At 41.0% G+C, this 14,616-nt stretch overlaps 1 protein-coding gene across 12 annotated transcripts in view; it reads right to left on the bottom strand.

The window, feature by feature from the left end:
- corn (cornetto) overlaps window positions 1-14,284 on the bottom strand; it is a 109,531-nt gene extending 95,247 nt beyond the window's left edge. For 3 of the 12 annotated variants that reach the window (XM_067788012.1, XM_067788024.1, XM_067788025.1), the window contains exons 1-2: window positions 13,979-14,284; window positions 3,132-3,652 (exon numbers count right to left, since the gene is read on the bottom strand). The gene's annotated coding sequence lies outside the window, so the exon portion shown is untranslated. Of the gene's footprint in view, window positions 1-3,131; window positions 3,695-13,740; window positions 13,758-13,978 lie in introns of those variants that run through there. The other 9 variants (XM_067788014.1, XM_067788013.1, XM_067788017.1 and 6 more) reach the window with 9 other exon arrangements.
- Window positions 14,285-14,616: the final 332 nt, after the last annotated feature.

Genomic DNA, 14,616 nt, shown 5'->3' with positions numbered 1-14,616 from the left:
ATCAAATGAAAGGTGGTAATGAGTATTTTAAAAAGGAGTAATCCTTAGTTCTATAGGTGGACGCCTTTTCGAGATATCGCCATAAAGCTGGACCAAGGGTGACTCTAGAATGTTTGTACGGTATGGGTATCAAACGAAAGGTGTTACTGAGCATTTTAAGAGGGAGTGGGCATTGGGTCTATAGGTGGACGCCTTTTCGAGATATCGCCATTAGGGTGGGCCAGGGTGACTCTAGAATGTGTTTGTACGATATGGGTATCAAATGAAAGGTGGTAATGAGTATTTTAAAAGGGAGTAATCCTTAGTTCTATAGGTGGACGCCTTTTCGAGATATCGCCATTAGGGTGGGCCAGGTGTGACTCTAGAATGTTTGTACGATATGGGTATCAAACGAAAGGTGTTACTGAGCATTTTAAGAGGGAGTGGGCATTAGGTCTATAGGTGGACGCCTTTTCGAGATATCGCCATTAGGGTGGGACAGGGGTGACTCTAGAATGTTTGTACGATATGGGTATCAAACGAAAGGTGTTACTGAGCATTTTAAGAGGGAGTGTACATTAGGTCTATAGGTGGACGCCTTTTCGAGATATCGCCATTAGGGTGGGCCAGGGGTGACTCTAGAATGTTTGTACGATATGGGTATCAAACGAAAGGTGTTACTGAGCATTTTAAGAGGGAGTGGACATTAGGTCTATAGGTGGACGCCTTTTCGAGATATCGCCATTAGGGTGGGCCAGGGTGACTCTAGAATGTGTTTGTACGATATGGGTATCAAATGAAAGGTGGTAATGAGTATTTTAAAAGGGAGTAATCCTTAGTTCTATAGGTGGACGCCTTTTCGAAATATCGCCATTAGGGTGGGCCAGGTGTGACTCTAGAATGTTTGTACGATATGGGTATCAAACGAAAGCTGTTACTGAGCATTTTAAGAGGGAGTGGGCATTAGGTCTATAGGTGGACGCCTTTTCGAGATATTGCCATTAGGGTGGGCCAGGGGTGACTCTAGAATGTTTGTACGATATGGGTATCAAACGAAAGGTGTTACTGAGCATTTTAAGAGGGAGTGGACACTAGGTCTATAGGTGGACGCCTTTTCGAGATATCGCCATTAGGGTGGGCCAGGGGTTACTCTAGAATGTTTGTACGATATGGGTATCAAACGAAAGGTGTTACTGAGCATTTTAAGAGAGAGGGGGCATTAGTTCTATAGGTGGACGCCTTTTCGAGATATCGCCATTAGGGTGGGACAGGGGTGACTCTGGTATGTTTTTGTACAATATGGATATCAAATTAAAGGTATTAATGAGGGTTTTAAAAGCGAGTGGCCCTTAGATGTATATGTGAAGGCGTTCTCGTGATATCCACCAAAATGTGGACCAGGTGAACCAGAAAATCATCTGTCGGGTACTGCTAATTTATTTATATATGCAATACCACTAACAGTATTCCTGCCAAGATTCCAAGGGCTGTTGATTTCGCCTTGTAGAACTTTTTCATTTTCTTCTACTTAATATGGTAGGTGTCACACCCATTTTACAAAGATTTTTCCAAAGTTATATTTTGCGTCAACAAACCAATCCAGTTACCATGTTTCATCCCTTTTTTCGTATTTGGTATAGAATTATGGCATTTTTTTCATTTTTCGTAATTTTCGATATCGATAAAGTGGGCGTGGTTATGGTCAGATTTCGCCCATTTTTTATACCAAGAAAAAGTGAGCTCAGGTAAGTACGTGGGCTAAGTTTAGTAAAGATATATCGGATTTTGCTCAAGTTATTGTGTTAATGGCCGAGCGGAAGGACAGACGGTGGACTGTGTATAAAAACTGGGCGTGGCTTCCACCGATTTCGCCCATTTTCACAGAGAACAGTTACCGTCATAGAATCTATGCTCCTACCAAATTTGAGAAGGATTGGTAAATTTTTGTTCGACTTATGGCAATAAAAGTATTCTAGACAAACTAAATGAAAATGGGCGGAGCCACGCCCATTTTGAAATTTTCTTTTATTTTTGTATTTTGTTGCATCATATCATTACTGGAGTTGAATTTTGACTTAATTTACTTATATACAGTAAAGATATTAAATTTTTTGTTAATATTTGAATTAAAAAAATTTTTTTTTTAAAAAGTGGGCGTGTTCTTAATCCAATTTTGCTAATTTTTATTTAGCACATATAGAGTAATAGTAGTAACGTTCCTGCCAAATTTCATCATGATATCTTCAACGACTGCCAAATTACAGCTTGCAAAACTTTTAAATTACCTTCTTGTAAAAGTGGGCGGGGCCACGCCCATTGTCCAAAATCTTACTAATTTTCTATTCTGCGTCATAACGTCAAACCATCTACCAAGTTTCGTTGCTTTATCTGTCTTTTGTAATGAGTTATCCCACTTTTTCGGTTTTTCGAAATTTTCGATATATAAAAAGTGGGCGTGGTTATAGTCCGATATCGTTCATTTTAAATAGCGATCTGAGATGAGTACTCAGGAACCTACATACCAAATTTCATCAAGATACCTCAAAATTTACTCAAGTTATCGTGTTAACGGACGGACGGACGGACGGACATGGCTCAATCAAATTTTTTTTCGATCCTGATTATTTTGATATATGGAAGTCTATATCTATCTCGATTCCTTTATATATGTACAACCAACCGTTATCCAATCAAACTTAATATACTCTGTGAGCTCTGCTCAACTGAGTATAAAAACTACAAAACGATAAATTGTTTACAAATTTCAAAAGCATATAACTCTTCGTACTGAGCATATCCCAACTACATATTCGATTTCTTTCATATGAGAAAATGTGCGATATTGTCCATGTTCATACCTACATAAATTTCCGATAACAAGTTGCGTTTTACCCGACGACAAAGGGAGACGGCTACGGACAACCCCGTGAGCGGCACCTTGCTTCGTCGCATTCTCGCCCAGTAAACGGGTGAAAAGACATTTTTTGTCGGCAATTTATAACTGTGTAGGAACTGGGGCATAACGTATTGTTTTTGAGTCTCTCCCCAAACTTGTCCACTGTTTGTCGGTTTTAATCACCAAAACCCCTTTCTACGTTCGCCCCTGCGTATGTTTATAAATATACATAGTTGTTTATTTGTATAAAACTTACCCACAGAATCAACAAAACTTTACCATCATCTCTGTCTGATGGCTTCGTGAAGGCGCGTTGTGGTTGATTTCCTATGATTTCCTCCTCGTTTTCGTTGCGTTGCCAACGATTCTTAAGCAGCTATTGTTTACACGCTGTTAATGCAGCTACGGTTGATCTTGCTTGCTGTTGCTGCCATTAAAGATTATGTGCTGTATGGATGTGTGCATTGGGGGATTCAGCACAAATACATGAAAATTACACACAGAACGCACACACGCACAAAATACTATGCCAAACGAGGATAGGAAATAAAAATTTAAATGTCAGGGGGTCTTCGTGTTGATTTTAGTTGCTTTTGTTGATAGATATAGTTGTAGTGGTTATTATTGTTGTTGTTGTTTTATAAGCGTTGGATTTAACGCCGTTTTGTTGCAATTGGGTTGGCCGCTGTGCGGAGACGATAGTTTTCCTTGTCTGCTTGATTCGATCGATGCGACGATGTTTATTTATTGCTGTTGTACTTTGTTGTTGTTAGCTTTCTGTTGTTACACATATATATGTATGTATACATAGGCAGTAGACTGATTAAATTTTATTTTTGTATAAAAAATGCTCTTTTAAAATATGAGCTCAAAATGCACAGTGCAACAAAATTAAACCTTTATCTTGCAATAGAGTAATCAGGGTATTTTTTAGAAGATGAATATACATATAGACCACGCAAAAACCACTGGTACGATGAATAATGCCATGTTGCAGCCAAAAGAAAGGGTTCCGTCAAAAGAGTGTGTGAACACCATTGCGAGTTGAAAAGGGAAGCGAGACGCGAGATGCTAGCCACCAGGAATAACGTCTGTGAATTTTACCGAAAAATTCGGCGACAGACAGCAGGTTTTAAGCCCGGGTCAAACTCCTGTTAAAACGAAAATGGCCATCTGGTAAATGATGTATACAAGGTGCTTAGATTATGGAGGGATCACTTCTCTGTGCTCTAAAATGGAGAGAGCAACAATGACAAACCCGGGGAAGATGATGAACCCGAGGCCGCAATCGATGGTGATGGAATAAATGCTCACCCACGTACACGGATGCTGATAGATTGTTTGCGGAGCTATTCAAATACGGCGGCAAGGAGTTGGTAAAGCATATATGGTCGAACGCTTGCATATCCGACAGTGAAATCTAAATGTACTTCGCCCAATCCACAAGAAGAGGGGTCTGTCTTGTAGATTACGCCAACAATTGCGGAATAAGCTTTCTTAGTATCGCATATAGGTCCTGTCAAATGTATTGTGCGAAAGGTGGAAGCCCACGGTGAATCGGCTGATTCAACCTTATCACTGCTGATTCAGACCTGGTATCTACTATCGACCAGATTGTCACTATGCGACAAATATGGCAAAAAACTCGTGAAAAAATAATTGACACATGTCACCTCTTCGTCGAGGTTTTAGGTTGCGAGGTTTCGTGCGATTTCTTCAATTTGATGCTGAAGAAAATTATGCTGGCTGCAGAACTTAACCGCTCTGTAACAATACTCTATAACAGCAAGCAACTAGTGGCGTATGCTGACGACATTGATATCATCATCCAAAGCAACCGTGCCGTATTTTCTGCTTACTCCAAACTGGAAAAGGAAGCAGAAAAGATGGGTTTTATGATGAAAGAGGACATAACGAAGTATGTACCTGTTGTCATCAAGCAAACAGTCAGCGTATTTGCGCCTTGACAATCACGCCACTGTTGGCACTCGTAATTTCGAAAAAGGAAAGTACTTCGTTTAACACAAACAACAACGTCAGTCTATAAATCCAGCGAAGAATCACTCTTACCAACAAATGCTACTTTGGAACAAATTTAAAAGTAAAGTCCTTTCTCGGCAAACCAAGATTATGTTCTACAAGTTACTTTTCGTACCCATCCTGCTCTATGGTGTAGTAGCATGTACGATAAGATCAGATGAGGCGGCTGTGGGAGTGTTCAAGGGAAAAGCGCTTCGAAATATTTATGGGCCTTTACACGTCGGCGAGTACCATAAAAGATTTAATGATGAGCGAGGTTATGCAGACACCAACCTAGTTCAACGCATTAAAACACCGTGGCTACGTTAGCTAATGAAAGATGATGCTCCGCCAAAAAAAGTATTCTTATTGGAATCCGCCTATGGAAGCAAGGGATGAGGGCAGCCCCTATTCCGCTGGAAGGACCAGCAGGAAAGCTATTTAAACTTCCTTGCTGTGATCAGGTGGCGCCAGTTAGGCCATCTAAAAAACGACTGGCGTGCCTTGTTGAACGACCAAAAACGTTTAAGCAGTTAAACGCCAGTAAGTAAGTATGTACATATGTATGAATTAGGCACAGTTTCAGTACAACTTCAACTCAGTTTGTCAGTTAAACTACGCTTAAACTTATTCTGCCGTTTTTCAGTTTACTTTAACTGAAGTTTAAGCTCAGCTTAAGCGGCCGATCTGGCAGGGTTAAACTCTAGTTAACCTATCGGTGATTTGCGTTCGTTCGAATTGGCGTCGAATATAGCCAACAAGCATTTGGGCTTGAGTAACATTAAAGTTCATGTTGATAACTAGGCATACTTCTAAAATGTCAAGAGTTGTTTCGAAACAGCGGCTCAACTCGAGAATCATAGCGTACTCAGCAAAAGAAGGTATTTTTTATACAGCAAAAAATGCTATTACTTAAATTGAAACAATTTAATTAACAACATGTGGTTCTTTGACAGTACTCAAATGTAAGATTCCATACAACAGTATTTTCACGAAAATAAAATGAAATATATATAATTTAAAAAATAAATAAATGCGACGCGCTAACCTTCGAAGAGATTTTAGGCCGAGCTTCTCTTCCAATTTGCGTCGTGCTCCTTTTAATTTTTCCTACTACATGGCGGGCGGGAACTACTTATTTTATGCCCACTCCGAACGGCATCTGCAAGGCAGATGAGTTTTCACTGAGAGCTTTTCATGGCAGAAATACAAACGGAATGCTTGCAAAACACTGCCGAGGGGCAACGCCGCTTAGAAAAACTTTCTACTAATTGAAAAACCCTGTTTCTAAAATTTTGATGTTGCTTTGCCCGGGGCGTGAACCCTGGATCTTCGGCGTGGTAGCCGGAGCACGCTATCATCACACCACGGCGGATGCCTATATCATTTATTTTTGATTACTTACGCATCATCTCTGCTATCAACCAGGTGTATATTTCTCTCAATAAACAGTTGTTGGTTTAGGTTGTACCACCTTGGAGATTTTTTTCAACTACACCTCAACTCGATATGTTGTTGTTGTTGTTGTTGTAGCAATGCTCGCCCCACCTAATAGCCGCGACCGATCACAAATTGTCATCAATATCCTCTAACGGGAGTCCAAGGAAACGTGCCGTTTCAACAGGGGTGGACCATAAGGAAAGGGGTGTTAGAGGCGTTGGTTCCACATTACAATTAAAGAGATGGTTGGTGTCATGTGGGGACACATTGCAAGCAGGGCATACATTTTGTATGTCGGGGTTGATTCTGGATAGGTAAGAGTTTAACCTGTTACAGTATCCAGAACGAAGTTGAGCAAGAGTGACACGCGTTTCCCTGGGGAGTATGCGTTCCTCTTCTGCGAGTTCTGGATATTTTTCTTCAAGTACTGGATTCACCGGGCAATTCCCGACATAAAGGTCCGACGCCTGTCTATGGAGTTCACCAAGGACCTGCTTGTGTTTTTCCGCTTCATACGGCTGGGTTCTCAGGTGCCGTATTTCCTCAAAATGCTTACGGAGATGACTCCTTAGGCCCCTAGGCGGTGCTGGTTCGTCAATCAGATGTCTGTTGGGATGCCCAGGTTTCTGGGTATTCAACAGAAACTGTTTGGTCAGCATCTCATTTCTCTCCCTGATGGGGAGTATTCTCGCCTCATTATGCAGATGGTGTTCTGGGAACATAAGAAGACAGCCCGTGGCGATTCTGAGAGCAGTATTTTGGCAGGCCTGTAGTTTCTTCCAGTGGGTGGTTTTTAGGTTTGGCGACCATATGGGTGACGCGTAGCACGTAATCGGCTGGCTAATTGCTTTGTATGTGGTCAAGAGCGTTTCTTTATCTTTTCCCCAGGTACTGCCAGCAAGGGATTTGAGGATTTCATTACGGCTCTGAATTCTTGGAACAATTGCGGTTGCGTGCGCACCAAAATGTAGATCCTGATCAAACGTCACACCCAAGATTTTGGGGTGTAGGACAGTCGGTAGCGTAGTGCCATCGACGTGGATGTTCAATATGGTCGACATTTGGGGCGTCCATGTTGTAAATAAGGTCGCGGAAGATTTAGTCGGTGACAATGCCAGGTTTCGCGAGGCGAAAAAACTGGAGAGATCAGGGAGATAGCCGTTTATTTTATTGCATAGCTCATCGATCTTTGGGCCTGGGCCTGTGGCCATTATTGTGCAGTCATCGGCGTAGGAAACGATTGTGACTCCTTCCGGTGGTGAAGGTAGCTTAGATATGTAGAAATTAAACAAAAGCCGGGATAGGACACCACCCTGTGGCACCCCTTGTTTAATTCTCCTTTGTTTTGATGTTTCGTTTCTGAATTGCACCGATGCCTGCCGACCACCCAGATAATTTGCGGTCCACCTTTTAAGACATGGGGGAAGGGTAGACCCTTCCAGGTCTTGCAGTAACGAGCCATGGTTGACCGTATCAAAAGCTTTTGATAGGTCTAACGCTACGAGTACTGTTCTATGGTGGGGATATTGATTCAAACCGCAATTTATCTGGGTGCTAATGACATTTAGCGCGGAGGTAGTGCTATGGAGTTTTCTGAAGCCATGCTGATGAGGGGCTAGCTGCAAATGTGCTTGGAAATAAGGGAGCAAAATGGCTTCAAGCGTCTTTGCCACTGGCGATAGGAGAGATATCGGACGATATGACTCACCTACGTTAGCTGGTTTCCCAGGCTTTAGTAGCGGGACCACCTTGGCCATTTTCCATTTCTCGGGTATGACAAAGGTGGAAAGAGACAGGTTGAAGACATGCGCTAAATATTTGAAACCCTCTTTCCCTAGGTTTTTAAGCATCGGCATGGCTATGCCGTCTGGGCCCACTGCTTTGGATGGTTTAGCGCGACCAATGGCGTCCTCAACCTCTCTAGCGGTGATGGTAATTGGTGACGCGCTGAGTTTGTGTTTATGTGCGTGTCTATTGGCTCTCCGTCTATCTTTGTCGACCGTAGGATGCATTATATATTGTCGGCAGAAAGCGCTCGCGCATTTTTTCGCATCCGACAGCACCTTATCGCCAAAGGCGATGGAAACTTTGTCTTTGTGCTTAGTCGGATTCGATAGGGACTTTACGGTGGACCAAAGTTCCTACACCGGTAGAGAGGTTACAACCTCTTAGGTGCTCTTCCCATTTCGCCCGCTTGTGTTGGTCCACAAGCAATCTGATGCGTTGGTTTATATCCCTTATTTGGGGGTCGCCTGGATCAAGCTGTCTTATAAGGTCGCGTTCCCTCGCTAAGCTCGCGGCCTCCGCCGGGAAGTGGGGCCGGATTTCGGGAATTCTCCCGGCGGGAATGAAATGTGCCGAGCGGATTCAATGACCTTACGGAAGGCACTCTCCCCTTGGCGGGCATCAGTCGGGATAGGGAGGGCAGCAAAGCTGCTGTCTGTTGCAGATTTATATTCTTCCCACTTTCCTTTTTTGAAGTTTATGAAAGTGCGTTTTTCGGTGACGATGAAGTCGGCGGTACGCTCGAACGAAATAAGTATGGGCAGGTGGTCGGATGCCAATGTTACCATCGGCTGCCAGTTGACGCAGTTTACGAGTTCTGCGCTCACGATTGAGATATCTGGCGAGCTATGACAGCTTCCTACCATACGTGTGGGGGCGTCTCCGTTTATTGTGCAGAACGTCGTTTCGTCTATTTGATCCGCCAACATCTCACCCCTACTGTCCGCCCGCAAGTTTGAATGCCATAGGTCGTGATGGGCATTGAAATCGCCTAAGATAATGCGATTGTTGCCAGTGAGTAAGGCATCGATATTAGGGCGGTATCCACTGGGGCAACAGGTGACAGGAGGGATGTAGATGTTGATGATTTCTAGATTTGCATCGCCTGACCGGACAGATAGGCCTTGACGTTCTAAGACATTGTCACTGCGGTCGATGCCAGGATCAAATATATGATATTGCACAGAGTGGTGTATAATAAGCGCGAGGCCGCCTCCGTTTCCGCTCTCGCGGTCTTTCCTGTGGACATTATAACCAGAGCAGGTCTGCAATGCAGATCTTGCTGTGAGTTTAGTCTCTTGAATCGCAGCAATGCGGATGTTGTGCCGCTTCATGAAATCGACTATCTCCGTAATCTTCCCAGTTAGTCCATTACAGTTGAACTGCAGAATTCTGAAGTGCATGAGGGGTGACGCCGCCATTCTAGGGGTAAGTGAGGGGTGACTACGCCTAGGTTGTGGAAGGCCAGGACGCAATTGCTGTTGTGGCCTTGGGACTGGGCGCCCTTGGGCAAGCATTGGGGTACCCGGATGATTTGGGTTTGCGACCTGGCAACATGGCGCGATGAAACCCGTCGAGGGGTTGCCGTCGCGGAGACCAGAACATCTAGGAAAGTGGCACCACCCAAGGCAGGAGCTACATTGAGCGGATGTCGCAAACCTATATATTCTGTGCTGGCAGACGGTGCAAACGGAGGCAGGGACTAAGAGTCTGTTTCCCTGACCTGCACGATTGCTGCCAGAAAAGAGGGGGGGGTAGAAGAAGACGGGGCAGGGGCTGATGCTCAGCATTGCTACCAGCTCTACTACGAAGGTAGTAGTTATGAGTGGTATCAGCTGTTTGAGTTGTTGGCGCCGTGGGGCGCGAGCAGCAGCGGGTACTTGTTGTGGCTTGCTGAGCAGCGAAGCTGCTGGAAGGTAGTGGGGATACGCTTAGGCGTAGACTACGGGACGCCCTTGGGCGTGAGCAGCAAGGAGCAACAAAAGATTTATAAAAGTTACGTTGACGTCGGGTTTTGGGATCAAGCCCAGAACAACCTGTCCGATGCAACCATCCCTTGCACGAGACACACTGAACAGAGTATGACCGTCCTAAAAAGATTCTTTTCTGGCAAATGCAGCAAAACCATTTCTCAGGACCGGGGTCAGGAGACGGACCCGGATTGGGTTCGATACCTTCCCGGAGTAAGAGAATATGTAGCAGTCCTGCTGCAAGGAGCTGCTGGGAGGATGACAATTTGTGGGAGGGACGAAACAAATTAAATGGGGTCACACTGAAATGACAGTCCTTGGTCGGGAAAAATCCCGAGTCGCTCCGGTACATAGAACCGACTGCCTTGGGAAGCGAAACTCGATATGCAATGTAGGATATCAACTGGAGAATGTTCATTTGAGAACTGTACATATCTCAAGATCTCTCGAAATTAGGATATTAATTGGAATATATTAATGACGTTGGAGATCAACTCGAAAACTTTTAATTTTACAAAACTTCTCAAAGGTTGGATAGTGATTGGGGAATGAAATTGGATATCAACTCGAGAACTATATGGTTTACGAATAATTAAATAATGATGTTGGATATCAGTTCCGGAACTATGTATATACATATATAATTTCGCTGGAGAATTTTTCCATGTTTGTTGGGTAAACAAAATCCAGCTTTTTGCCGTATCTACAAATTATCTAGATAATAAAAAAACCAATGTTGCCGCGTAAAACAGCATACCCCAAATGCGGCCTTAAACTGTGACTGAAAAACTGCTCAGTAGTTTAACTGGAGTTTAAATTTCACTAGAGTTTAAGCAAACTTAGTTTAAGCTTAGCTTAACCAACTACTGAAAAACCGGGCCTTAGTAGTGCAGGGAAAAAAGCTTTAGGCGAGTTAAGACTTCCATCGCATATAAAGAAACATACATATTTATTTAGTACAATTAGAAACCGCTTCACAAGCCAACAAAAGATTATAGAAAAACCAAGGACTAAAACGTGTCAAAGAACGGCATACACGAGCAATACAAAATATGTAACAAAGGACAAGGGCACTATCGCAAGACGGCTGCTGTTGCTATAGTCGAATTTATGGACACACAAACATATGTACATATGTATGTTAGAAAGCGATGTCACAGCAGCTGGCTCTGAACAGCCCATTCGTTTAGTTAAACAATAGAAATTAACAGGATATTATGTTTTTGTTGGGTTTATTCCAGTTTCGTTTTCAGTTCTTGTATGTACAAAACTCTTATACATATGTACATATGTATGTATACATATTTGTACATGTATGTATGTTAGACTGGGTCGATTTATTAAACGATATCGTGCCATCGATTTTTCGATAGGTTTTGGGCTCAGGAAAAAAAGTTCCACTACGCATACCGAAAAAAAATAATTTTCGAGCATGCGAAATTTCATTTTTTTTTTCGACTTTGATTTTTAAGGTTTTTTCATGACCTACTAAAAATTTCATTTGATTGTAAAAAAATATATGAAGGGCTCAGAACCAAAAGGATCTAAGTGACATTTTTTCTAAAATTGAGTTATACCCATATTTGTATATTTAATATAGTGTCTATTTGTTGACAATGCGATCCAAGCCATTTTGGACATTTTAGTGCCATATATTTGCCAGGCCAAAAATGTACCAAATTTTATTGCATTAATGACTGGAGCCAAAAGGATCTAAGTGCGCTCCTCCAAGCAATAAAATTTAATTGCTCGGCCAAAAGAGCATGCAGAATTTTTTCATGTATGCAGTTTTGTAGCCCGTTTAATTTTAGTATAATAAATTGCTAAACTTAAGTTCGTAGGAAGTCTCGCTAATTTGAAAGAGGTGAAGAAGCCTCTCCCCTCTCTCGTCTGTGCCGCAGACTTGGGTTCAATACTTGACTAATGTAAAAGCAGGCTTACATGAAAACACATCATCGTATAGCAGTGACAAAATAAAATAAAATTAAACTGTTAAAAATAGCGAAATTTTTGCTGAACTGCAACTGTACGTTGTATATTTTCTGTAAATACTTAATAAAATAATAATTTTTTTTTTATTTTTACTTAATATAATGTCACTATGCCTGATGTATGCCGTATTCGCGAAAATTTGCCGAATTTTCAAATTTTTCTCAAGATTTTTAGAACTCCTTTGAGTAAGCAGTTTTGAAGCCCTAATTTTTGGCAATTTTTTTCTTGAGCATAGGAATTTTTTAACGTAATTTTTTTTATATGGAAAAAAGTCCTTATCCTCGTAAGAAAAAAAAAAATTGCCAAAGATCAGCGATACATTCTAAGAACTTAAGTTTAGCACTTTATTATACTAAAATTAAACGGGCTACAAGACTGCATACTCGAAAAAATTCTACATGTTCTTTTGGCCGAGCAATCAACGTTCGAAATTTTATTGCAATAATTTTTGGAAATTTTTGCAATAATTTTTGGAAATTTACAGTTATTTTCCATTTGGAGTAAACATCCTTTGAATTAGTTGACTAACCTGCATTCATTTAGACAGGAATCATTTCAAACGCATTTACCCAGAATTTACAATAAGTAATTTACATTAACCTTAATTATCTCAATTCAACGTCGATGTTACTTAGATCCTTTTGGTTCTAAGCCCTTCATATATTTTTTTTTTTTTTCAAAAAACTGTCATCAACAACGTTTTTAGCGGACATTTTTGGGTCTGACAGGATATACATATGAAAATTTGGTAGTAGTGCAGTTATACATATTCCACTCTAAAGTTGGGCCAAGATTTTTGAGTGAGGTATCAAAAGACGCTTATTAATCTCGAGAACAATAATCCGAAGGCGGAAAAGAAAAATTTTCTCTGTCCGGAGATATTTGCAGTTGAAGTTGGCGATTCTCATGTGGTTGTTGTTGTGTTCGTACCCACAAAAAAATTGTGCATCACCGTGGCAGTAGCCACGGTTATACCACACACCCGGACTTGGCATGGCGTAGCCCAGGGTTATTTTTTATAAGCGCGGCCGAAGGCCACCAACGCAGAAAGGTGTTCTGCGCAAAAATACTATGGATCCCACCCCCGGTTTCGGAAGTACCCGCGGGTCTTTTTTCGGTTTTTCGTTAATATCTTTTGAACGGGTAAAAAAAGTTAACTTCCGCTTCCGGATTCTTGATCTAGACGTAAATACGCGTCTTGTGATACCTCACTCAAAAAAAAGGCCCGATTTTAGGGTGGGGCCCCTAAACTGCACAATTACCGAAAAATGGTTTAGTATCTAGGTCATGAAAAAAACCTTAAAAATAAAAGTCGAAAAAAAGTCAAGAAAAATGAAATTTCGCAGCTGGAAAATTATTTTTAAAAATAAAAGTCGAAAAAAGTCAAGAAAAATGAAATTTCGCAGGCTGGAAAATTATTTGTTGGGTATGCGTAGTGGAACTTTTTTTCCTGAGCCTAAATCCTATCGAAAAATCGATGGCGCGATATCGGTTAACTTTCGTCCATACAAATCGACCCACCCTAATGTATGTATGTACGTATGTAGGTGCAGGCTATATATTTATATTTTTCTTTTCACATTTTGCTAGGGGTTAAAATTTAGCATATTTTTTATTTTTTTACACATTTTTTCACATACATATGTAATTAGAACATACTTTTTTTTAACAAACAATTTTCTTCAGATTCTATGGTTAATTTTGCAATTTAAAAAAATTTACTTTCTAATTCGCTATATAACAGAGTGCTGCAAAATTCCAGCAGCAGCAGCTGTTGTTCGGCACGCTAATGAACACACACACACTCATATCAATTCACCACATTCACTTATTATATGTGAAAAATCAATTAAATCTTCAGCTTTTACGGAAGTCATGAACTTCTTTTCGAACTTACTCAAATTTTCTGCATTTAAGATATCTATGTACATACATACACATACATATATGGAGTACAAAATGCATAGACACAAATAATCAATACACTTTTAAATAATTTTTGCAATTATGTCGGTATTTACTTAAGTTATTTTTATGCACAAAACTTCACTAAATAAAATGAGTTTACAAAACAAATACAAACAACGTGGAGTGTGAAGTTGAAGCTAGCGTTTAGGAAGAAGAAATACCGAAAACTAAAATCAACGTACAATTTAACAACAAAACGAACTCCAACCGCATTCGACAAAAAATCGCACAGAAATGCAACGCCGTCAATGCTTTTTGCATTTTGTAGGGTAAAGACAAAAATTTTTGGTAAAGATTCAGTAGAAGCGAAAAAGTGTATGGAGAACGCTTTGTTGCAACACTGGTGCAAGCGGCGCATGAAATAAATAACTTACCAGCAATGCTGTTCTAAGTTATCCTTATTAAGTATTTAGCACTTGTTTATTGCCGAAAACAATTAGAATTAAATTTATTTAGAAATTAACATCGGTTTTAGTATATTTGAATATACAGTCTATACTTAATATTGCAACCCTTCTTGCTATGTATTTGCTTTCGTACAGAGCACGGTTGCCATTTTCGTCCATT

Source organism: Eurosta solidaginis, chromosome 5 (genome assembly GCF_040869045.1).
Source record: "Eurosta solidaginis isolate ZX-2024a chromosome 5, ASM4086904v1, whole genome shotgun sequence".
Taxonomy (NCBI): domain Eukaryota; kingdom Metazoa; phylum Arthropoda; class Insecta; order Diptera; family Tephritidae; genus Eurosta; species Eurosta solidaginis.
Note: the sequence above shows the minus strand (reverse complement) of the source record. Positions and strands in the feature narration are given on the sequence as shown.